At 42.6% G+C, this 25,455-nt stretch overlaps 1 protein-coding gene across 4 annotated transcripts in view; it reads right to left on the reverse strand.

Moving 5' to 3' along the window:
• The window catches only part of FUT7 (fucosyltransferase 7), a 376,157-nt gene that overhangs the window by 116,341 nt on the left and 234,361 nt on the right, over positions 1-25,455 (reverse strand). The window contains exons 1-2 of one of the 4 annotated variants that reach the window (XM_044058635.1): positions 13,802-13,896; positions 13,627-13,692 (exon numbers count right to left, since the gene is read on the reverse strand). The exons of 2 other annotated variants lie outside the window; for them this stretch is intronic. The gene's annotated coding sequence lies outside the window, so the exon portion shown is untranslated. One more of the 4 variants, XM_044058637.1, reaches the window with a different exon arrangement.

Consider the following 25,455-nt stretch of genomic DNA (forward strand, 5'->3'; position numbering starts at 1 on the left):
GCTATCCTCCAATGTGTTCATACTCCCCAGTATGAGTCCTTGGTAAAAAGCAGCAGCTGCAGCCTGCAACATATACAGCAGTATGTTCAGCTGCCGATGACATACCTACCATACCTCACAACCCACTAGAACAAGGGATCCACATTACACCCATATATGAAGGGGTGAGGGGCAGAGTTCAAGCAACAAGGACATGTGTCACAGTCTGTCCCTATCAGAATATGCATGCTGCTACACAACTGATAGACCAGCATCTACTGTAGCAGCATGCATATTCTGATGTGTATGACATATGACACACATATCTGTCTTCCCCCTTACTGACCTCAACCCACATTGTTTAACACTGAACTGCCACATAATCAGAAAGTCATTTTACAATGGCCAAACATAATATGCAAAACTGTGGACATACCATATAAATCCCAACAGTGGACAGTATTTGTACCTACCCTCTGTGATGCTGTAGTCTCCACACCTCAGTAATGTCCTTCCCAAAGTCTAGGAAAGGGGCCAAGGCCTACAAGAAGGCCTTAAATATTGCACTGCTGTGCCATGTCATTGGCTAATGAAATTGTAACCCAGCTGTTCTGGATGCAATTAGCAAGTCTGAGCCACTGATTGGTGCACAGGCAATCACCTGTTATTTAGCATTACCTACAAAAGGCAAGCAGCTGCCTATGATAAACAGGTCTGTAACTTGTTTTACCAAGCCAGACTGCAATTTCAGAAGCATTTTTCTTCAGTATTTATGCACAAAAGGATTACAGCACTCTACCAGTCCCCATCTAATGGGATGCAGATGTGAGGATGCAGTTATGGGGAATAGAGATTACAACAGTAGTTCTCTAGTACATCTCTGGGAATGACATGTTGCTGATAGTCGGCTGTCCAAAAGCTACATCCATGCCTTTCAACTCTGCCTGCTGTGACTTAGATCACAGCTGTGGCCCTCTCACTCCTTCCTACAATGGTTGGCTCCTGTACAAATGCCACTGTATTTTGTGTTAGACATAGTGACAGTGAGTAATGGTGGATACAGATGGCATATCACGCGATGTACTGTCATTCAGCTCCTCTCAGTCTGTGAATGTCACACAAGAATAGTTCAGACATTGTACCAGTGTCCCTGCCTGTCCCTGATGTACTCTGGCTGAGTCACTGTTTTGTCGACATTCGTATTTCATTTAACAGCTATGGCTACCATACCTGGCAACCCCGTACAGCAGGACTGCAGGCCATAGCCATTAGTAGTGGGAGGACACAGGCCCAAATTCAGTGACAGAGTGTACATAATGATCATACAAAGTAAGGGTATGAATACAGTAACAGATATTACTGTAGCATAAATTGTTTTCTTGAGGGTTCTGGCGTGTGACAGCCAGATTCTCTACATTCTAAGAACAACCAGCAATTACTGTCCAACTATTTGCCAGACATCCATATGTTTGTGGCAAAGGGACCACATATATCAGGCAAACATATACATTCTGCAAACAGCTGTGTACAGGAGAAGTAGGACACCTACAGGGAAGATACATTTGCATTACTGTCTGTCATTGTGGCACATGGATGCTGCTAGACTATCCCCAATAACACATACTTATTTGTTGAAAAGTGGCTGTCTGACCTGGTACTGGGATGTTGGCCATAGTGGGCACAACACAGTAGATGGCATTGATAGGCATGTAGACATTCAGCACACTCCATTACGGCACACAGGGACATAACTGGTATTGCTTCTATGTTGCTGACAGCCACATACATACTGTGTTGATAGATGGTGGGGTATGATGTGAGCGGTAGCAGTGCATAGTGCAGGCCATTTTGGATATGCAGGATGTATACATAGTGGAGACCAATGTATGTGGTCCTGTGATGTGTTCCCTTATTCTTGTCTTCCAGAAAGGATGTATAGATGGAGGCACCCACCATTTTCAGCTGTGGAAAATGATATGATCCTGGATAGCCTCAGATTGCATCATGGCATTCTGCTCTCCAGGACTTGCCACAATCGTGAGCAACATTCTGCACTGTGGGCTGACCTTGTCACATCAGTCAACTGCATAGGGCTGCAAGACAGAAGCTAGGAGCAGGTCCGATACAGTGTGACAGACATGGTAAATGCTGCATGGCAAAGGACCGCTGCTGTGGCCAGTGACCATGCTGCCACTGGTGGAGGGACTGTAGAAGTAGAACCACTCTCGGCCACAGAGGAATTCCTGGCAAACCCGAGATAAACCACCAGCTCCCAAGCATCCCTCACCCCATACATTATGGAGGTTAGTGCCACAGCATCCACATCAGAGGAGCATACAGGTAAGCCTCCTGTGTTCAGCACTGTAATAATGTATCAGTCATTGTGGCAGCCTCTGCATACAGTGCATGGATGTCAGGTCAGTGTGCATTGTGGGGGTTGTTTGTAACGCACACTTGTGCACACATACTCAGAATGTCAGCAATGTAGGCAGTATCACAATACCTACTGTACATGTTGCTATACGCACATATTATCTTTTAACAATGCCAAATTTGTTATTGCTGGCAATACCTGTCCCTCACATTTCCATAGGTACATTAGGTGTGGCTGGAATCCAATGTCCTCTACCTGGTGAGTGTGAAACTGACTTTGTATGGCTCATCAGTGTTAAGGGCTGCCATATTGCTGTATACACAACTGATATGTTTAGCCAGAATACACTACTTGTATATTCATTCTCGAAGGGGTTAACTAAAGTGCATTCAATTAGTAATCACAGTAGTGTATGTGTAGGATCTGTAACATATTTTTGTGAAGGTCCATGCAGTCTGCTATGCAGGAGGCAATAGTATTTTGAAGATAGGTTCACTGTGTTTTAGGTGTAGGTCTATCACATACACTGACATATCGCTTATCTCACAGGTGTATAGCAGTGGCGATATTAACTGGATGTAGCTGCAGTGCCTGTGAGATACTTGGCCTGTCTTGTCTGTGTATGCTGTAGTCCATTTGTGTGTTGTGCATGGGATTAGAAATACGATGTGGTATGTGTACTGCAGTTGTGGCACCTCACCTGTATGTGTATGTGTGCATCACCATACATAATAGTGCAGGTAGTACTGTACTTATTTTGTCTTCTTCATCACAGGTGATCATGGGGGTTAGAGTTTGCCCCTCTCACAACCTGGTGTCAGTGTCTCATCAGACTCTGATGATGATGGTGGCCATAGTGAGGCATAGGTGGGGTTGATGGGGGCTGAATCTGTCCCATGGGTTGCCATCCAATTCCTCCCCTTTTGTTCCTGCACACAGTCAGTATGCCCACACATACCCAGTCCCTTGTGACCTGATATATCAGACAGAGTGTGGCGGCATCAAACAGGTGAGTGTGGTGGCACTGGCATCAGTGAGTGTAGACAGTGGCCATAGTCAGAGAGCTGGCAAAGACCCATACAGGCAGATTGACAGAGGTGCTCGAAGGAGGACTGCTCCCCATCCATCACCTGTCACAGGTGTCACATCGTGAATCACCCAACGCATATTTTGTTCTGGCATGGAGGCACAAGCACATTCCAAATACAACACTAGAAGGATGCTCAGGTTCATGGATGCATTACTGTCTGACATCTGTGACTCCCTCCACCACATTGGTGATGCCATATATTGTTTCACTGATGTAGTGGACAGGCGGTGGGGTGAGACATTGTCAGTCCTTGACTGCACATTGTCTGTGCTAGAACATGTGGTGGGAGTAGAGCATCAGACACATGGCTGTAGGTCAGCAACAACATCCACTGAGAGTCCACGTAGCTGTGCACACTCACGCTCCTGTTGTGGCAAGTACCTCCAGCACTACAGAAGGGAGGGTGCTGTCCACACCATGATGTGGCACGCCATGGGCACGTGGTCCTGGGCAGTCCCATGAGGGACACTGACCCAGCAGACACCAGTCACCATCAGTGACTAGTACTGCATCTGAACCTGGCCATGGTGGTGCTAGTTCCACTCCTGGCAGAGCCCGTTCCCATGTTCATGTCCAGAGATGTCCATTTTGCCATGTATGGTCCACAGCTGTCCAACATACCCATGTGTAGGACTAGCACATGGCTTGACTGTGTATGTGCACACACACTCCTACATTACTGTCACATGCAGTTCATCAACAGACACACATGGTACCTCTCCATGGCCCAGCTGACCTGCACCCCTTCCCGACTCTCAGTCATGATTTCAACTGTTTGGCACAGCCTAGGCCTCTGGCACCCCCACACCACATGCTGTGCATGTGATGATACCTGTGCCACATCCCTGCCATCCATACCATTGATGCAGGGACATGCAAATATGTGCCTGATGCACAGGGTGACTATAGTACTGTACATGACATGTTGTAGTACAGTTGTATTATGCCATGACAGGTGCTGTATGCTGGGGTGTGTCATGAGTACACTTCAAAGTGTTTGTATCATTGCTGCATGATGTTCGATTCATGGTGGTGTTACAGACTGACAGATTTCTCTCAGAACTTTGTATGTTTCTGTTGCAGAGGTCTGAGTGGCTATGCTGTGGAGTACTGCCATTCAGAATGTCATGGTTACAAAGCAGAAATATGACATCAGCAAGGAACAGCTGTATATATGCATGGTTACTTAGGTGTGTATGTGTAGAACAGTGTGTCAGGGGCAATGGGGACAGACAGCATAATCCTGCATGCATACCCCATGACAATGCATCCTACCTTTGATACATGTCAGCTGGGTGTTCCATACCTACAAATGTAGGTGGTGGCAGGTAGCATTTATGCATAGTTAGATGTGCTCTATTTAGGGTCAGCAGCTACTCACAAGACCTTAAAAGGTATAACCATTGCACACACATAGGCAAGATAGGCACACTGCTGCAAGCGGATAGATTTATACACACACGCATGCACACACACACACACACACACACACACACACACACACACACACACACACACACACACACACACACACACACATACACACACACTCTGAGTTGCCCTTTATGAGATTAGAACCCCTACCTATCTAGTAGTTTATATTATAGTACTACATACTTATCACATGCCATGGAGCTACTGGATACCTGTTATTCTCTGCACTGTCTACATTTGTGTTGCCACTAGTTAATCTTTCTCCTTATGTGTGGGCCTTTGTCCCACTCCTGTTCATGACTTTGTCTGTATTCCCTGCCTTAAGTAGTTGCAGGTATGTTGTGACTGGGGTACATGATGTAACATCACACACAGGGTTACAGACATCACACCTCTGGCTGTACATGTTTTGCAGGGTGTCCAGCATTCCGCCCTATATGTCTGCTCTGCTTCTCAGACAGTTGTGCTGTTTTGGTAATATACAACTACATGGTGCCCAATGACTTGTTGTAGGTACTGACAAAGTTATGTGATGGCCTGTACATCCTGCTGCTACTCTGACTTGTTACAACCTGCTGTTATACTGGCCACCTTCTAGGTTACTCAGAGCATGTGTAATGTCCATAGCTGTGGCCCCCTTTGCCTCCATTGTCGCTGGCATTGATTTGCATTGTCCAGCTTTTTTGCAGTAACAAATAGTGACATATTTTTTCAGTCTGTGGGACACCTACCATAGGAGCACCTCACATGCAAAATTGTAGGTGTAGCCAGCTTCAAAACATGAACACCATCAATTATGCTAATGTACTTAGCCCACTAAGCCACACCAACCTCCAGAAAGTGAAGTTTAATTCTTGACAGTATCAACAGCAGACAGACATAGCTTTGACCCCTGCATATTGAGGAAATAGGGCATGTCACCAGGTTGTTTGGAACAGCCCTGAGATTGTGTGGTCTGCTTCTATAACCTTACTAACATACTGTTACTGCAGTTGTATGGGAACATGGCTGTGTTGGGGATAGGGGACTCTAGCATTGACAATCATGCATCTGTCATATGACCCCATTGTTTGGCATTTCTCTCACACAGTGCAGTGGATTTTGCTGCCTTGTGGCCTACTACACATCATGGGGCAGCCAGTATTGGACAGAGAGTTCCTATTGTCCCATATAGCTGTTCATTCTCTGCAGGTAGCCCAGTAGCCCACTTTATTCCCTAGCATACATGCAGCAGGTCCATGCATATGCTACCATAGTCTAGTACTCCATACATTTGTTGTAAAGAAGAGTGACTTACCTTGTCACTGCAGCAGTTGAGATAACAGTGCTTCAGGGTTGACTCTGTCTGATGCACACAGTACACAGCCGATATGTGGTAAGGTACAGGATGTGTGGTGTGGCTGGCATCCTATTTACTATGTATGTAAGTCGGAGTGAGGTGTCCATCCCTAGGACCCTACGTTGTCAGTGCATGTGCTATGCATTGCCTCTTTGCCAAGGCCAGGGCATACTGGGCACACCTATGTCTGCCTACAGGGACAGGCTCAAGGTGTTCCTCATCCAAGTCCTCCTGTGGCTGTGGCCGTAGGGACCTTGGCACCGGTGGGGGGCTGTGTGTCCCTTCTCTGTGATGATCTTGCTGCAGCTGTTTCTACAGGATCATATTGTGTAGCATGGCACATACTGTGAACATCTGTGCATGTGTGGCTGGAGAGTACTGCAGGGCTCCACCACATATATCGAGGCAGTGGAACTGTGACTTGAGAAGGCCAAACACATGCTCTAAGATGTTCCTAGTTTGTGCATGTGCCTCATTATGGCAATCTTCAGTAGGTGTGTGTGCATTTCTGATGGGTGTCATCATACACAGTTCCAATGTGTAGCCAGCATCCCCCAGTAGATGGCCATATGGAATGTCCCCCATGGCAAACATCTGGTACAGTTGTGATGCATGCCAGATATGGGAGTCATGATAACTGCCAGGGCTGCCAGCACACACACTCATGGTAATGCCCTGGGCATTGCACATGACATAGCAGTTGATGGAGTGATACCCCTTGTGGTTGATGTAAACTCTACCCTTCTCACCAGGCGGTGCTTTGATATGGACATGAGCGCAGTCTATGGCACCCAGTACCACAGGGTAGTGTGCTACATGATGAAAGAGATGCATACTGCTGGCTCTCTCCTCAGGGGTGCAAGGTAAATAAATGTGCTCACTGGCATGTGTTTGCATGGCAGCCAGGAAATGGTGGAGTACCCTAGATGCAGATGCCTGTGAGACCCCCATCATGTCCGCAGTTGGTCTTTGAAAAGTACCGGTAGCTAGTATTCTAAGGGCTACACATACATTTGTTGCCACTGCAATGGCTTCCCCTCTGTTGGCTCTGGGGATGAGACTGGCAAAGCTTGGTGAGTTCTTGTAGTATGCTCCTGTCCACCCAGTAGCACTCCACAATCTCCAGCTCATGTAGTTCCTGGAAGATTAACCTGGGCCTGAAAACCCTTCTCCTTCTCAGTCTAGGCCTATTGTCAGCACCAGCATCAGCACTGACCTCAGCTTCTAGCACATGCAGATGTAGCAGAGCAGCAGCAGCCCCTAGCATTCTGTCAGTTAAAATTTCCAAGTTTGTACTCCAATGGTGAAGAGTATGGGTGAAAAATCAGATTGTAGGGTGTATGCATACTTTATAGTGATGTGCTGCAGATGTAGCCTGTGTGATTGGCTGACTATGAGCATTCCACCTGCCAGGTATATCACTGAGGGGGTTGAATGGCCCAGTGTTAGTAGAACAGGGCTTATCAGTCATTTAGACATGAGTAGCTTTCCCAGGCTATTTCCTTTTTTTGTGTTAAATGCCTTCCCTGCTAAGAACTGCTGCATGGAGTGCAAACCTGCGGTGCTGGTGTAAACACAGCTCAGCAGTCTACACATACCCTCATGCACAGGCACGCTCAGCATAGCTTAAACCAGCTAAAACACATGCTCCACAGCTAAATAAAAGCTTAGCAGCACCCCCCGCTTACCCGCTTAGCTGAGCTGAGCTGCATGCAAACAGGGGCTACTGAGCTCTAGTCCGCTTACACTTATAGTGACACACCCCCCTTTTTATGTCAGCTACCTGTTCTACTGACATCAACATGGTTCTGGGGCTACACGGGTTTTATCTGCAGACACAGTGGCCCATTTTTGCTATTTATTAACCCCTGCTCATTTACATACAGATCCTTGCACATAACCTGGATACTTCACTATTCCAGGGCCTGCCTCCTTAGCAACCACTGACATTTACCATTGTACATACTGCATGCAGGGCACTGTAATGCATTATTCTCGAATATGTCTTATTTTTAGTTTTTAAACATATATATATATATTTTTTTGCATAATGGCATGTTTGCACATTGCTGTGCACTGCACAAACTTAATATGGGTATTACAAATTATTTTTATATTATTTTGCATTAGGTTTTAGACTCAGAAGACATAGTTTTGCACATATCTGTGCCTACCATGACATTTCTGACCTTCTAATTGGGCTTTTACATCCCCTGTTCAATTTTTACATTTCTGTACACGGTTATTTTCCGTGTACATTTCTGACACCAACACAGGTTCTGCATGGATACCTGTCTGCTTCCTGGATTGCAAAACACCCTCATTTACATGAATTTCACCTTCTTATAAGGTGATTTGCTTGCCATGGACAATTCCGTGTCCGCATGCTCGTGCACATCTCTCTCCTCTGTTTATTGGATCTCATGGCTGCCGGTTTCCATGTTAGATCCATGCCACTCTGCCTACATGGAAAATCACTCCATGTAGGCTTTATTGAATTCCCCCCACATTCTTTGTACCTCTCTGGTGTTAGATTAAGATGATAGTAAAATCACAAATTGAGAAAGGAAACCAGAGCACCTGGATAAAACATATATACAGACAGGGATTAACTCTCATCTTCTTAACTCAAGAATTAAGGTGAAAGCTGAAAGACAATGAGGGACAAAAGATCAAATTCAGTGACAGATATTGTCCTTATCTTAGAAAGTTGCTAGAAGAACAGTATTTTGCTTTAGCATGCTTTTTCTTATTATTACTAAGCCTGAAACTCTAAGGTCCGCCATTATTCACTTACTGCAACCCTTAATGATTTAGCAAAAAAAACAAAACAAAAAAAAAAAACGAACCAAAATATGAGGTAAAATCAGACATTTTGCAAAATTAAGAACAGATAAGAGCAACTATGTCCCCCACACATACAAACATCCATATATTATATACAAATAACAGATGCAACATTACAGACACTTGTTAATTAGATACCACAAAACTTTGATTGTGATCAAATAAATGAATAAATACATATATAAGTTAAACACTGGAATGCATCTTCTTAATTTTATTTATTTTATTTTTTATTTTACATTTGTTAACCGGGAGGATCCGACTGGATACATGTCCATTTTCAGCGGAGGCCCGGGGAGAAAAGCTCCAGACAAAACAATACATCAAGTCACAGAAAAAACAAATATTGGTTAAGTAATACAGGTAAGGTTTAGTTTTCAATAATCAAATCAAAGTAAGGTTAGTAATTATAATATATACATTCTATGATTCAGTAGATATCCTTGAAGCCCCAAGACTGGGAAACAATGTAAGTAGAGAGAGATAGCTAGCCCGGATTAAGACAGTAGCAGGTACGTGTTGATCGTAGATGTAGTTTTAGTTTGGTCTTAAATAGACTTAAGGAGGAGAGTGAGGTAATATCAGGAGGAAGTTTGTTCCAAATTCTCCCTACTGAGTTGGTTAGAAGAGAATCTCCGGCCGTGTTATTAGTTTTACAAGTTTGGATGAGGAGGCGGCAGGATGACCTCAAAGTTCGAGGGTTATTGCAAAGGGAGATAAGTTTTTTGAGTGAGGGAGGGTAGTCAGGGTTATAAATTATTTTGTGGGCAAGGACTAGAAGGTTATACGAAATATGTTTTGGTAACTCAAGCCAGTTAAGCTGGGTTAAATTGGTGCAGTAATGGGTTCTGTATGGTAATCCGGTAACAAACCTAGTGATATGATTATAGCAAATGGTGAGTTTGTTCATGACTGTTTTATTAATATTCTGTAGTAAGGGGGATGAGTACAAGAGTGTGGAGAGAAGATGGGTTTGGGCAATGGCAGATTTAGCTTGGGGGGTCATGAATCTATTTATTCTATATAGCGAGCCTAGTTTTTTATTGATGGATTTAATCATTAAGTTTACATGAGTGTCGAATTTTAGGTTATTGTCTATAGTTACCCCTAGTAATTTTGTCGAGGGATCCGGAGATATAATAGTCCCGTCCTTTGATTGGATCGTAAAATTAAAGGGGCTTGAACTTTGTGTCGGTGAGAACAGCAACATTTTAGTTTTTTTTGGATTAAGTATCAGGCGACGACTAGAGAGCCAGTTTTCTATTTTACTGAAAGTGGTTTGGGTCATAATTTGTAGCTCTATAGGGGTTGTACCAGTGCAAATCAGCGTAGAATCATCAGCGTATTGAATGCAACTGGCATTTGATACAACTGTGTGTAGATCATTAATGAAAATCGAGAAAAGTAGTGGTCTTGAGGGACTCCCAGAGTATTGGGAAGTAAGTTAGATAGTTTATTCTGCCATTGTACTGCTTGTTTTCTACCATTTAGATAGGAACTAAACCATTGAATAGAGGTAGTATCTAGACCAAATGAGTGTAGAGTATCAATTAGTAGTTTGTGGTCCACCATATCAAAGGCTTTGGATAGATCCAAGAATACAGCTGAGGAGATAATATTGTTATTGCGATGGGTGTTGATGGTATTGGAGAAGGCAAGAAGGGCAGAGGTGGTACTATGGAGAGGTCTGAAACCATGCTGAGTGTCGGCCAGTAGGTGATTGGCAAGTAGGTGTTCCATAACCTGTTTTTGCACACATTTTTCCATTATTTTTGATATGGGGGAGAGTATAGAGATGGGCCTGTAATTGGAGAGGTCTGTGGAAGTGCCTCCTTTATGGAGAGGAATTACATAGGATACCTTCCAGATGTCAGGGATTTTGGCCTCTGTAAGGGTGCGATTGATGAGTATTGACACTGGGATGACCTTCCCCTCAAACTCTTACATCAAAAATCAGGGAAAAAGCTAATAAATGGGAGATAAAGTACCAAAATCAAGATTACATATTGCTCTTATATAAATAGTTGTCAAAATAACAGACTTTGTATCAGCATGCTTTTACTGAAGGCTACTAAGTCTAAAACTCAAATGTCTGTCATGATTTGGTAACCAGTCCTCATTAAGTGCCAGGAAAAAACACAAACATTACAAGGAACAGACAAAAACATGACACAAAAATCAGGGACATTCTGCAAAATCTGTGACAGCATCTATACCCCCAACACATGTATCTCACACACACACACACACACACACACACACACACACACACACACACACACACACACACACACACACACACACACACACACACACACAATCAAATGGATAAACAAATGCATAAATAATGGCCCATGACTGTTTTTAGCTTTCTGCCATCAAAAGCATACAGAGTAATCAAACTATGTCTTTACATACATATTCATGAGCTTTACACACACACACACACACACACACACACACACACACACACACACACACACACACACACACACACACACAACTCAGCTGCCCTGATTTTAGATTTTAGGGAGAAAAGAGGAATTACACTTAAATAATGGCATTCACTGTTGGCATATACTTTTTTGCTTCGGAAAATACATTACCTCTCATTCTCTTATTTCTGAACTGTTCAAAGTAATGTGTACCTAGTTTGTCTTTTACTGAGGGCACTTACCATTTTGGTGTTTGCTAGCCTGATCATTCCTCTCAACCTCCTATCACTAGAATTCTGGACAAAAACAAATAATGTAGGAACAAAGGTCCCCCGGATAGGGACGGTTTTAAAATATTGCTCTTATAAAGTTTTTCCTGAAGCATATGGAGTCTGAAACTATGTCTGATATTATTCAGTAGTCTTCAATGATTAACCAGAAAAACACAGATTTTATGAGGAGCTGACCAAGTTTATGAGGTAAAAATCTGGACATTCTACAAATTTTTGGATAGCTGAGAGGAGTGGGCAACATGCAGAGACTTTGTTAAAAATAAATAAAATGTTGCCTCCCTTATAAATCACATTGCCATCATCTTCCTTAATCCCTTCCTTTTTTCAGGCTGCCTTGATCACCTGTTGCAGCTTGAACCAATGAGTAGTCCTCACTGTTCCATACAACATCTCAATTAGCCTCTTCTGAAGTGGCGTTCCACTGCTTCAAATTTGCAGGAAGATCTACATGGAGTTCTGATTCCACAAAACAGCCGCAATGAAATTTGTTATATTTTAAATGAAACAGAAAATAATAATAATGAAAAATTATAATTAAAAACTAATTTAACTCTGGTTTTGTTGGAGGAGCTGTAGTCCAGCAGCCAGTAACATGAGCTGCCTGTGGTTTTAGTACATTTCCAGAGAAGAAAAACACTGTAACTAATCTAGAAACAACTCTGTAGACCTACAGTTTCATTCAAAGATTCATACAGTTTTAACTGTTAAGTACATAAACCTTGAAGGAAGCTTTGTGTGTGCCAGCAGTGCAATTTCAGAATGGCTTAGCATGATTTTGAAAGGAGTTATGGCTTCAGTCTCAGTAATTACATTTTTCAGTTTTGTCATATGCCTGTTCAGCCCTTTTTAACCATGAACACCCCCATGACCACCACACTACTTTTACAACTAACGTAATGCAGTGCACCACAGTCATCACAGCACCCACAATCTCTGTACTGCAAAACATCCACTACACCACACCACAGCAATGGCACTGCACTGAATCATATCTGCTGCACTGCACTGTAACTAATAGACAGCAGTGTGCCACAATCACTGCAGTGGTCCACAACCACTACCCACAACCCATACACTACTCCAAAACCATTTGCCTGCACTCCACCACAGACACATAAATAAATACATCCACGCATGTAGACATGCGTACCCAGACTGTGCACTTCAAAGCATCACATTCAGCCTGAAACGTTGATGATATAATTTTCTAAGCTTTTAAATTATTTTGTATGTCACTGTTCTTTCAAAGGTTGAAGACTTCTAGTGTGGTGTGCATACAGAGCGTATGACAAACTTCAGATAGTGTATACTGAGGCAGAACGTGATATGACCACTATGTGTTGCAACATATGACAGGAACTAAATCATCCCCAGCAGAAGACCTGATTAGTTTTAAATATTTTTACTAGGTTGGAATTAACAGTCTACTCTGGTGAACATATGTTTGTGAACTTGAAAACATTGCAATCAGTTTACCTGTTAGCTGTGTGACTGCAAAAGTCATGTAGCTGTTGATAGTTTTAGCTACTCAAAATAATAATAAATAGACAACTTAAAACTAGAAAAATGTTACTATTGTGCAGGACACAAATAAACTACAAATGGTCTGTAAACATTTTCAGCCAAATACAAAGAATATCTAAAGAATATTTTATGTAAATGGTACATGAAAAGCTGAAGCTCAGAGTTAGAAAAGACAAGCTAGCTATATAGTACAATGAAATGTTTGAAAGAGCGATGAACTGCTATATGCATAACCTTCAGGGAAATGTACACACCGAATAAAACAATTTAAAAAGTCAGTAATTGACAGAATGACACAGGTGACAGCTTACCATATGGAGAAATGCATTTCTGTTATATCCATACAACACGTCTAAGGAAAATGCCAGCCAGTCAACCTGTGTAAAAATATTTCAGTAGGAAAGGCATAAATATACAAGCAGCAGCTCAATGTGAAAAACAAGCACGTTTCAGCTGAAATGATTGCTTCATGTCAGGTTGACTTACAGAAAAGGTGCCATCACCATTTGGCAGATCCCTTTTGTAGCTCTTTCTGTCACACCATTTCCTCTCCTTTTTCCTGTGTGGCAATGATTTTTTTTTTCTTGAGAAAAAAGAGTGAGTCACAAATTTCTGAAATATTGAAGCAGCTGATGAAAGAAACTCATTTGGCAAGTATTTGCTGAAACAGCACATTTAGTATCATTAAAGCTGGTATACCTCTAAGTTTTTTTTAATGTTGTTTGTCATCTCCGCCCATGTTGCTATCACTGATGCTATTTGCATTCTGCAAGGGGAACCTGTAATTGTAACATTTCATGACTTCAGTGCTTTATTGCTGAGGTGGTAGCTGCTTATTTTGCAACCACGTAATACCCAGTAGGCGCATGTGCCACTTTTATTAGAAACCTAAGAGTTTTATTCTGGTAAAATAACTTACTATGACTTTCACATTGTATAAGCAGAGATGTCAAGAATCAAACTCAGGACTATAAGATGTTGCTTATTATTAACGTGTAACCGTTATATTAGTTTGCATTTATTTGACAGCAGAAGGCAGCAGTGTACCTATCAAGTGGATTTAAATGAATGTTTTGTTTCTTGGCGTTATATATTCCTGTGAAGGGTTGTGGCCAAGACAGCTAAACATTAGCAAACTTCTGTTTTCATATTCCAGGAGTTATTTATCTAGCATTTATTTTATGTAGTTATGTTAGTATATCTGTCTTGTCTTCCTCATAAGTGCATTTAATAGTTTCCTGTCCTCCATCCCTACCTCTCCCTCACCTTTTCTCCATCTGTTTGAATGTCTCCATGGGTCCCCTCCCCACACAACACATTCCAGTAGTCTCTTCCATGAGTCCAGAACACCCCCCCCCCATCAAGAAACTACTTAGCAGAGCTAGACAGTGGTTGGACCTTACAGTCTGCAGCATCTGGCTCCTCATTTCCCCTCTTCCTTCCTATTCAGGATTATCCCTTTACATCTAAATCATGTATTTTTTGTCCACTCATCTCATGCCGTTCTTGTCCCTCCTTGCATCTAGTTAGAAGAGTTACATCTCCTCTAGTCTCTGGTCATATTTTCCCAATCATCTCAAACACATTTCTGTAGCCTTTTCTCTGGACTCCATCAAGCAGTCTGATGACTGTCTTCTTGTATGGCCTCCAGACCTGCACACTATACTTAAGTGTGGCCTGACCTGGATTTACTAGAGTAAGAGCATTACCTCTTTGCTTCTGGAATCTAGCTCTTGAAGATAATCCCTAGCATTCTGCTTGTTTTTACCACTGCCCTTTCGTTCTTCTCCTGGTAGTCCAGTCCAGGTGTTATCAAGAGCCCTGAAGCCTTTTCCTGCACTGTTGCTATCAGCTCCACTCCTGTAACTCAGACTTCACACCATGGTTGTTAAAGCCCAGGTTCAATAGTTTCCATTTGTCTGCATTTGGATGGGTACTATGGATAAGTAGAAAGACTTTTGAGAAAGCATAATCTATGAAAACAGATGGAAAGTCACATATTTTAAAGAGTACTCTGTTTAAATCACTGTCTGGAAAATAAATATTATTGATGAATTTCCTAAAAAGAAATTGTTGTATGAACATGTAATAGATGTTTATTATGACGACAGACCTTGGAAAACATTAGACAAGAAATGCAGAACAATGATACTGGAGAGAAGAGAAAGGTTTAAGGGAGAGTATTAAATTCATTTTTTTTTGTCAATTAATGTTAGATAAACTACCTGCAAAAGGGCAAAGTACAGAGTGAAAGAAGGCTTTGCAGTGTATGGCATGTACAGGAAGCTATACAGCATGCTATTATAAATTGTGAGAGAATTCAGCTTTTTTGGTTGGAAGTAGCAAAATAACATAGAGTACAGCATCTCTTCCATTAACTATGCCTCACTGAGACCAACAACTGGTGTCAGAACCATGGCCTTAAGCTCAATGCCAAAAAATGCATCGTCATCCCCTTTGGGAAAAACCTGGTTCCAATGAATTACTACATCGATGGTAGTCCACTGAACACAGAAGGCGATATAAGAGATCTGGGAACACAGGCTTGACAGCATCCTCTCTTTTGACCACCACATTGCCACTGTGGTTAGAAAGTCCTTCTGTGTGGCACATCTCATTACTAAGAGTTTTGCATCCAGGAAGAAAGAGGTCATTGTCTCCCTCTACTCTTCCCTCATTAGGCCAACCATTGAGTACAATGCTCCATTTGGCATGTACCTCACTAGACACCTGCAACAGCTGGAGAGGCCACAAAAGTACCTCACAAAGAGGATCCTAGGCCTTAAACACTTGTCCTATATGAACAGACTCAAAAAACTCCAACTATTCTCTGTCTCATATCACCAACTTAGAGGCGATTTCTGCTTGACTTACAAAGCCATGTCTGGCACAGGTCTGTTAGAAATGCTACATCTAAAGAAATCCCAATCCCTCCACACTACATGCTCCAGAGACCTCAACCTCATTACCACAATCAACAGAACATGCTGGAGGGACAGGTTCATAACCCATAGACTGCCCTTGCTCTGGAATAGACTTCCCATACATGTCAAGCAGAAGCAGAGCACCTCACTGGCCCTCTTCAAGAGACATCTTGATGAGTGGATGGGAAATAGAAAATTCACCCCGGGGATAACTCCAGTGGCTCTACTCGACAGAGGCACTGGGAACTAAGGTCAGGTGGCACGATGCCAGCATAATCCTATGGCTAGGCTTGTAAAGGCCCCAGGGCCATTAGCCTAGTACACACCTATGAACCTATAAGTGATTACTAGGCTAATGACCCCTGGAGGGGCTTTTTAAGTGTACCTTTGCTTCCCAAATGTATCCAGTAGCTTGATACTCTAAGGTTATTTTATGGATTAGAAGCAGACTTGAGCATGGTTGGCCAAGCATTTCCAGGGTGCCTCTACCTGTCATAGACAAAAGTTCCAGACCAGAGGTATACCTCTGATTCTCAAGCCACTGGTTCAAGTTATGCTTAAATTGGGTTAGGCAAGAACAGTGTCTGACATGGATGGGAAGTCTGATTCAGAGAAGGGTAGTTTCTGAGTCACATAACTGTACCTCCAACATATCCTATTTATGTTTAAGCTGAGGTTTAGGTCAATATATTAGGTAGTTCTGATGTTACTTTGTTTGTAGGCATGCGACAGGTCCATCAGAGTGGGGTCAGAGGATGCTCTGTAAGCCAAGCATAGATTCCCTCTCAGTAGCTTTTTGGATACTGAGTACAGGGACATGAATTTCAGATGATCTGTGTAGTACATGTTGTTTACATCCTGTGTTCTTTTTGTAAGGAACTTCACTGGATGCTCCGTTTGTTGCATATGCCTAGTCAGGTGCATACTGAAAGAGGAGTTGTACTCAGTGATTGGTCTGATGAAGGGCAAGTTCAAGGGAAGAATGGCATCCTTGGTCCTAGATTTTATACCCTTTCTTATAAGTTGTGCAACATGGAATAATTTCATAATCATCATAGACACATGATAGTCAAAGGCCAGGTCACTGCCTACATGCATTCCCAGATCCCTGACCACTAGATCTGCTCTTACGAGTGTATTGTCAATATGGTAGTTTCCAGGAGTAGCCATCTTCACAAAGAATACTATTATGTATTTCTTGGCATTGAGTTTTAGAGTTTTAGAATGTGGCTTTGGACCCAGTTATTTATCAGGGTCAGATGTTCATGGGAGATATTTGTGTCATTGGTTGATTTTATGGTTGCACACAGTTTGCAATCATCTGCAAAACTGGTCAGTTAAAGACTCTTGATGTTGCCTTGACCTCAGAGAAATAGATGCCACAAAGAAGTGGCCCCAGCATCCAGGCCTGAGAGACTCCACTAGTGACTGGCCTCTTTGTGGAGGTAAACAGCACTATCCTAACTTTTTTTGGTCCATCTGTGAGCCGGATGACTTTCCAGTGATGACATAAGTGTTTATTACCTAATATTATGAGTTTGTCAACAATGCTTGAGTAGGGCATTGCATCAAAAGACCAGCTCAGGGTAGGCAGTATGTTCTGTTTTTCCCTCTTCCGTTACTTTGGTGACCTTCTCAAAGGTAGTTATTTTTTATAGCTCCTTTTCTGAGTGGTGAAGTTTTGTCTAGATTTTCCTTCATATACGTGTACTGTTGATGTGTAGTAATAGATGTAATGTATGTTGATGTTTCTGCACATTTACAATTAATAAAATACTCATACACAGACATACACACACACACACACACACACACATATATATATATATATATATATATATATATATATATATATATATATATATATATATAATATATATATATATATATATATATAAACTTCTAGAGTGAATATGATGTAAATGAGTATTGTTAATTAAGTTGGAATATTTCTTTACCTCAGATGAACATTTTTATATAGGAGCAAAGATAGAGTTCAAGTTGCAAAACAGTTACTAGAGAAGTCAAAATTAGATAATTGTGATGTTTTCCTGAATCTCTTGAATTTCAGAAATGTTCTTTGTGATAAACATCTTGGTTCACCTGCTCAGAGACTTCTTTCGAGACAAACCAGAATCACATCACCAATCAATAGTCAATTGTTGGTTCCATGTGTCAAGAACAACAGATCATTGAGAGGTAATCTGTTGTAGAAGCACCTAACCTAGAAGTCCTACTACGATAAAACCAGAATACCTCTCAATCCATTATGAGAAAGAGAAGTGGTAAGGATGCAAACATCGAAAGGTTGGTGTCATGAAGAATATTGGTCCAGAGCTCATACATTGTGGAATCACAAAGAGCAGTCTTTACATGGAATTGGAAGCATTTGAGACTGGTGCCGGAGCCTATACCACAGCACATAGCCTGTGAGAAAGACTCTTTATCTCAGATTGAGTTGTCTGGTGTTCCAATTCCAGAGGAAGTTCCAGAGGACATTCCTATTCCTGTGATGAATCCAGAAGTTCCTGATATGAGTTGTGTACCGCAGACAGTCCCTGTTGCTAAATTTGGTCCAAACTGTTATGTTACGAGATTTGGTCATATCTCTAAACCCTGTGGCAGATATGAAGCAACTTGGACATGAACATTGTGTTTTGTTTCTAATGTATATAGTAAAGCATGCCTAACTCTGATATTGTTTTTTACAAAGGGCAATCTTTTTAAAAGGGAGGATGTAGATCAATATGTGTGTATATACCTTTAAGAAGCTATCCAAGGGCTTGCACAAGTGTATAAATACTGAGCATGTGCAATCTAGACTACCATTTTGTAGTAAGCCATTGAGATGTAAGCATGTATGTATGTAAGGTCAATCTGCTACCTAGTTAGTTCGTACTTTATGATGCTAATAGCCATCCTGATGTGTTTCTATGTATTAAGGCATCTAAATGAAACCCCCACCTGCTTGTCTTATGTGTTATAGAAGGATGAGCGACAGGCACAAAGCCTGACTGAAGGCTCCAATTAAAAAGTGATTTAAATGGACCAGAGAGGTCATGTTTCATGCTATTTATTTAACATCCTGGGATGTTATCGGGAGCCCATCAATGCAATGCTTTTGGCCTTTAAAAGTGCATTGATGACCTGTTCCCTAGTAATCATTGGGGGCTTGCATTTTGTGGCATTTTCCTTAAACTATCTGGGGGAGTGGGGGGATATTTGAGCTGGACATGCCAGCCAAAAGATTGTGTGGGTGATGCCATTTACGATAAGCTCTGCATATTGTTGTGCATTTCCTCTGACGTTACGGACAGTGCTGTAGAAAGATTTGTGGTTGTCCTTTGCTTAAGAAGCTATTATTTCTTCAAATTAAACCTTTGAAGTATTAATTAACCCTCTTAGCTGCCTGTTTAGATTGTTCAGGGGGTGCTTTGTTCCTCCAATGCTTAGCCAAGATTTTTTGTGTTTTGTTGTATAACCGATTGGTAGTGTGTTTCCACCAGGGTGGCTTGTCTTTTGAGTTTGACTTATTCTTTATATGAGTGGGCACAGTTCACTCTGTACAGCTATCAGCATTTGTACAGAGATTTTGTAAATAGCTCAGTGCATGCTATGGTGTTTACTGGGTTTGGGGGTGCTTGGAATTTAGCCAAGGTGCTGCTTAGTAGAGAGAGGTTAGCCTTAGAATAGCTCCTAAAGGTTTTTATTTTCACTGGATGCCCAGATTTAATTTTTATTTCAGCTAATACTGCCTTATGGTCATCTCTGATGAGATAAGATATTACATTGGGTGAGGATAATTGGCCCCCCATGTTCTTGAGTGTGAAGGCTGCCAGCCCAGCCAGATAGAATTTTGTAGATAATTCTATGTAATTGTAAATATTAATATAATCCACAGGCATGTTTTTACAAATGTAAGAAAATTAAATGTAAGAAAATTGTGTTAAATGTTCTGAACTTTAAAAATGTAACCACAGTGCACCCTGCTGGAAGAAAGCTGATAAGTGAAGCATTTTGTAACTGATCTCAAGCTTGGAGACAGGATGTCTGGACTAAGAAATTATTCCTATTGTTTTAGGACAAGAGTTAATTACTAGGTTTTATATGTAAAGTGTCCTTTATTGCTGTGGTTTCCTGGCAGGTGCAAGATTACAAACAAATGTTACATTTTGAGTTCTGTGAGCCTGGGAAACTTCAGCAGAGGTGTCAAAATGATGTAATGTGAAATGACGCAGCAGTAATGTGTATATCAGTTTAAGACTATCTCAGAGAGAAAGATTGAGCATTTTAGATCTTGTCTAAAGCTGACATCAACTCACCAGCACTTGCTTTGCTCTGTAAGTAGGATCTTAGACTTTAGTATTTCTCTTAGAGTTGGACAGGAATTTAGCCAGATTAGTCTAGCTGTTTTTCTGTATTTATGTCAGACTATCCTACAATATTGTTTTAAAGTTTCCTGTGATTTCTGAACTCTGTAATGTCATTGTGGTGAAGTAATAAGTATTGTCTTGTGTTTTTATTATTTATTAAATGTTTTTACACGTTTTAACTGTGACTGTTTTGTGTAGAGATAATTTAAGCTCTAGAGTACTTGCATGTATTTGGGGATACTGTTCAAGCCACTCCAATAGTCTTGCTGTTCAGCACACTTACTATTTGGATAATAATGTTGCACAGTAAAATTGGTCACCCTTTGGTAAGGGCCTTATTAATAGCTGATAAATAGTGGTTGGTGGCAGTGATTTCTACCTTATAGTCTGGAGAGAAGGGGGTATAGCTGGAGAACCTGTGCCAGCATTCCCCAGGAGTGTCTTTGTGTTTGTATATAACTCATACCTTAAAGTTAGTGTGTGTCAGCTACTTGGGCAGGGACATGAAGCACTGGTTGGACAGAGAGGGTGCTGGAGGGTTTAGCTTGACCACTAGGCTGAGATCTGGACCCTATAGCTGTGCCAGTGGGGAGTCTTATTTGGGGATCTGGAGAGAAAGGGAAAAAACAGCCCCAGGCTGACTGAGATCTCTGTGTGCTCTTAAGGGAAATTGTGCTTTACTGTGTGTGTACTTGTTATCCCCCAATGTTCACACCCCTCACTGGTGCTAGTGGTGAGGATTGAGACTCTTTGATTACTGGGCCAGTGCACGGGCATCACATATTAATTGTTTGTCAATGGTGGGATAGCCACATTAAATATTAATTGTTTGATAGTGGTAAATTAGCCACATCACATACTAATTGGCTTGTAGTGATGTGGATAGTGAATTCTTGTAGCTTGTGTACAGTGATCACTGAAAGTGTTTTTGTACTTTAAATCAGCCATGCAGTGAACATTCAGAGTTCAGATCACAATTGTTTTATTTCTTTTGTCAACTTAGTTAGTCAGGGAGAGCAGGCAAGCATGTCAGCAGTGGAGTACAGTAAGATGACAAGGAGCCAGTTTGCTGAGATGTGTCAGGCTAAAGGACTGGTGCATGGAAACCTGACTAAAGCAGACATGGTTGCAGCTTTGGCCACAGCTGCATCAGAGAATAGCAACCAGGAGGATGATCAGACTGGCTGTGGAGATGTACAACACTCAGGGAATGGACAGCTCAACCTTTCTGCGGAGGACTTAAAAATCCATCAGGAGCTAAAGAGACTTGAGTTGGAGGCCAGGCATTTGGAAACAGAAGCAGCAGAGAGACTGAGATGTCTGCAGGCTGAGGAGAATGAGAAACTGCTATTCCTGGAAGCTGAGGAGAAGGAGAGGCAGAGGCAGCATGAAAAGGAGATGCTGACTCTTCGCCAGAGTTATGGAGGTAATGGGGAAGGGAGTAACTGGATCCCTGAAGCACAAAAGGTCAGAAAATGTCTTCTGCAGTTTACAGAGGGAGATAATTTTGATAGTTTCATTCATATGTTTGAGAGGGTATGTAAACAGTATGATGTTGACCAAAGGTTCTGGGTACAGTTCCTGAAACCCTTACTCCATGGTAAAGCTGTAACTGTGCTATCTAAATCAACTGATTGTGAATTGTTTGATTATACTGCTGTTAAGAATTGTTTGCTAGAATTTTTGAAGCTAACACCTAAAGCTTATACGAAAAAGTTTTGTGAGCATAGACGCAAGGCAGATGAAAGTGTGAGTGAATATGTTGCTGAACTAAGCACTTATTTTCATAGGTGGGTGAGTGGATGTCAGGTCACCACTTTTGAAGGACTGGTAGACCTTTTGGTGAGGGAACAAGCCCTTAGCACTTTGCCTGAGGACATGAGGATCTGGTTAGCTGATAGACAATGTGCTACCTCAGGTGAGTTGGGGAAGAAGGGAGACATATACCTAGCAAGCAGAACATCCCAGCACAGGAAAGGGATACCCAGTGCTGCTCATGGGTCTAAAGGAACCCATGGTGGGCAGCTCAGACTGCCCCACAGAATCTGACAGTAGCAGGGGAAGCCACTAGTTCAGGAACACGTCTGGGATCTAGGGTTAAATGTTTTGAATACAATCAGTGGGGCCATGTGGCATATAGATGTCCATGGAGGCAAGGTGAGGAACAAAAGATGGGCAAGGCAGTAAGTAGAAAAGACAAAATGCCAATAGTAGGTTGTCTTGAGACAACAGGGGTACAAAACTACCATCCTGCAGATGTCCTGATAGGGAAGGATTTTGATGAGGCAGTACCGTGGTTAACAGTTACATGCAGGCAGGCTTCAAGACAAGAATGTGGGTCTGGTAGCCTGGGGGATACCCATACAGAGCACATACTTGCAGCCAGAACTGGTGAGGTGGTTACTTCAGGGAGGGAGCTACCCTGTAGTAGTGAGACTGAAGATGAGCCGCAGCTGCTTGTGGGTACTAATGGCCCCTTGTACAAAGTGACTGCAAGGGCAGAGGTGAGTAGTAGTACCCAGGCTGACAGTAAGGCACCACTGTCAGAGGATACCAGACTTCCTGTGGAAGGGGAGCTGGAAGGGTTACAAAGAGAGAGTTGAGACAGGCTCAGCTCTCAGACCCTACATTGCAAGGCCTGAGCCAGGTAGCTAGTGAGGCACTTGATTTTCAAGAGAAGGGGGAATCTGTATACTGGGACAAATGGTTACTGTATAGAGAATTGATCCCTGAGGGAGGGCTAGAAGGTGAAAGAATACAGCAGTTGGTAGTGCCTAGAGCCTACCATCTGGCACTTCTAGCCATAGCCCATGATATTCCCTTTGCAGATCATATGGGCATAAAACATGCAAACAGATGTATTATGCAGAACTTCTATTGGCCTGGAATTTCCAGAGATGTAACAGGGAACTGCATGTCTTGTCAGCAGTGCCAAAAGGTATGCAAGGTGGGAGACAAGGTGAGAGCTCCTTTGTTGACTTTGCCTGTGACTGAGCAGCCATTTTAGAGGGTAGCTATTGATATTGTGGGGCCTCTGAGTACCCCAAATTCCACAATGAAAAAGTATATCCTAGTGGTAGTAGATTATGCTATAAGTTACCTTGAGGCAATGGCTTTGTCCGCCATTGAGCCAGAAAAGGTAGCAAATGCTTAGTTAGAAATTTTCAGCAGGGTAGGTTTCCTAAAAGAAATACTGACTGACAGAGGTGCCAATTTCATGTTGGACCTGCTGGCTAGTCTGTGGAAGTACTGTGGGGTGAAGCACCTAAAGACCATCCCCTACCATCTCCAGACTAATGGTCTTATTGAGAGGTTAAACTTTACACTCAATTCCATGTTACAGGCATTTGCAGACCAGTTTAAGAGGGAGCAGGACAAATATTTGCTCCATCTGTTGTTTGCTTACAGACAGGTTCCGCAGGAATCCACAGGTTTTTCACCCTCTGAGTTGCTGTATGGGCATAGGGTGAGAGGCCCTCTGGACTTAATTTGTGATGAGTGGGAAGGTGAGTGTGAATCTCATAAGGGTCTGTTGTGGCATATGTCCTAAACTTCAGGACAAGACTCATGGAACTCATGGGCTTGGCCCAGGAGAACCTGGCAGAAGCCCAACAGCAGAAAAAGGTCAGGTATAACAGGAATTCTCAAGCTAGAAAGCATGCTGTAGGGCAGCAGGCAATGGTTCTCATTTCAGTCAGACACAACAAGCTGCAAGCAGCCTGGGAGGGACCCTACAAGGTTGTAAGGAAGGTTAGTGATGTTAACTACATGGTAGAACAGCTAGGCAGGAGGCAGGGGCATAAACTGTGCCATGTTAACATGATGAAACCTTACCATGATGAGGAGGCCCTTGTGCTGAGTATTTGCACTGGATTGCAGGAGGAGTCTGAGAGAGATCTGGTGACTGATCTCCTCAGTGAGGCTCTAACTGACACCTTGGTGGAAGGGGTAGCAATGTCCCAGCAGCTCTCTCCTACCCAGGTTTGAGAAATCTGAGCAGTGTTACAGGGGTTTGGGGACATGTTCACTGGAAAACCAGGGTGCACCCACCTGGTGCAGCACCAGGTGGGTACAAGATCCCAAAGGCCAATTAGGCAGGCCCCTTATAGGGTGCCTGAGAGAGTCAAACAGACTCTGAGGGAGGAGATACAGAAAATGTTGGAACTAGGGGTAATTGAAGAGTCCAACACTCCCTGGGCCTCCCCAGTGGTGCTGGTGCCAAAGAAGGATGGCAGCACCAGGTTCTGTGTGGTCTACAGGAAATTAAATAGTCACACAGAGTCAGATGTTTACCCATGCCTAGGACAGATGAAGCCCTAGAGCAGCTAGGTGGGGCTAAGTATCTTACCATCATTGATCTTGACAAGGGTTACTGGCAGGTGCCCTTCACTTCCAGTGCTAGATAGAGGTCAGCCTTTGTTACTCCTTTTGGCTTGTATCAGTTCACAAAGATGCCCTTTGGGATGAAGAATGCCACAGAAACTTTCCAGAGACTGGTAGATCATATCCTAGCAGGAGCAGGAGGGTTTGCCCTTGCTTACCTAGATGATATTGCTATCTACAGTCATTCCTGGCAAGGGCACCTTCAACATGTCAGGGAGGTGCTAGGCAGACTACATAGGGCAGGGTTAACCATTAAGCCGAGCAAATGTCAGGTGGGTATGGCAGAGGTCTCCTACCTGGGACATAGAGTAGGGAGTGGTAAGATCAGGCCAGAACCTGCCAAAGTGGAAGCCATTCAGGCATGGCCTGCACCTGTTACCAAAAAGTACGTGAGGGCATTTTTAGGGGCAGCAGAGTACTACAGAAAGTTAATCCCCAGTTATAGTACCATAGCTGCTCC

Source organism: Protopterus annectens, chromosome 16.part0 (assembly GCF_019279795.1).
Source record: "Protopterus annectens isolate FY-2018-M chromosome 16.part0, PAN1.0, whole genome shotgun sequence".
Taxonomy (NCBI): Eukaryota; Metazoa; Chordata; order Ceratodontiformes; family Protopteridae; genus Protopterus; species Protopterus annectens.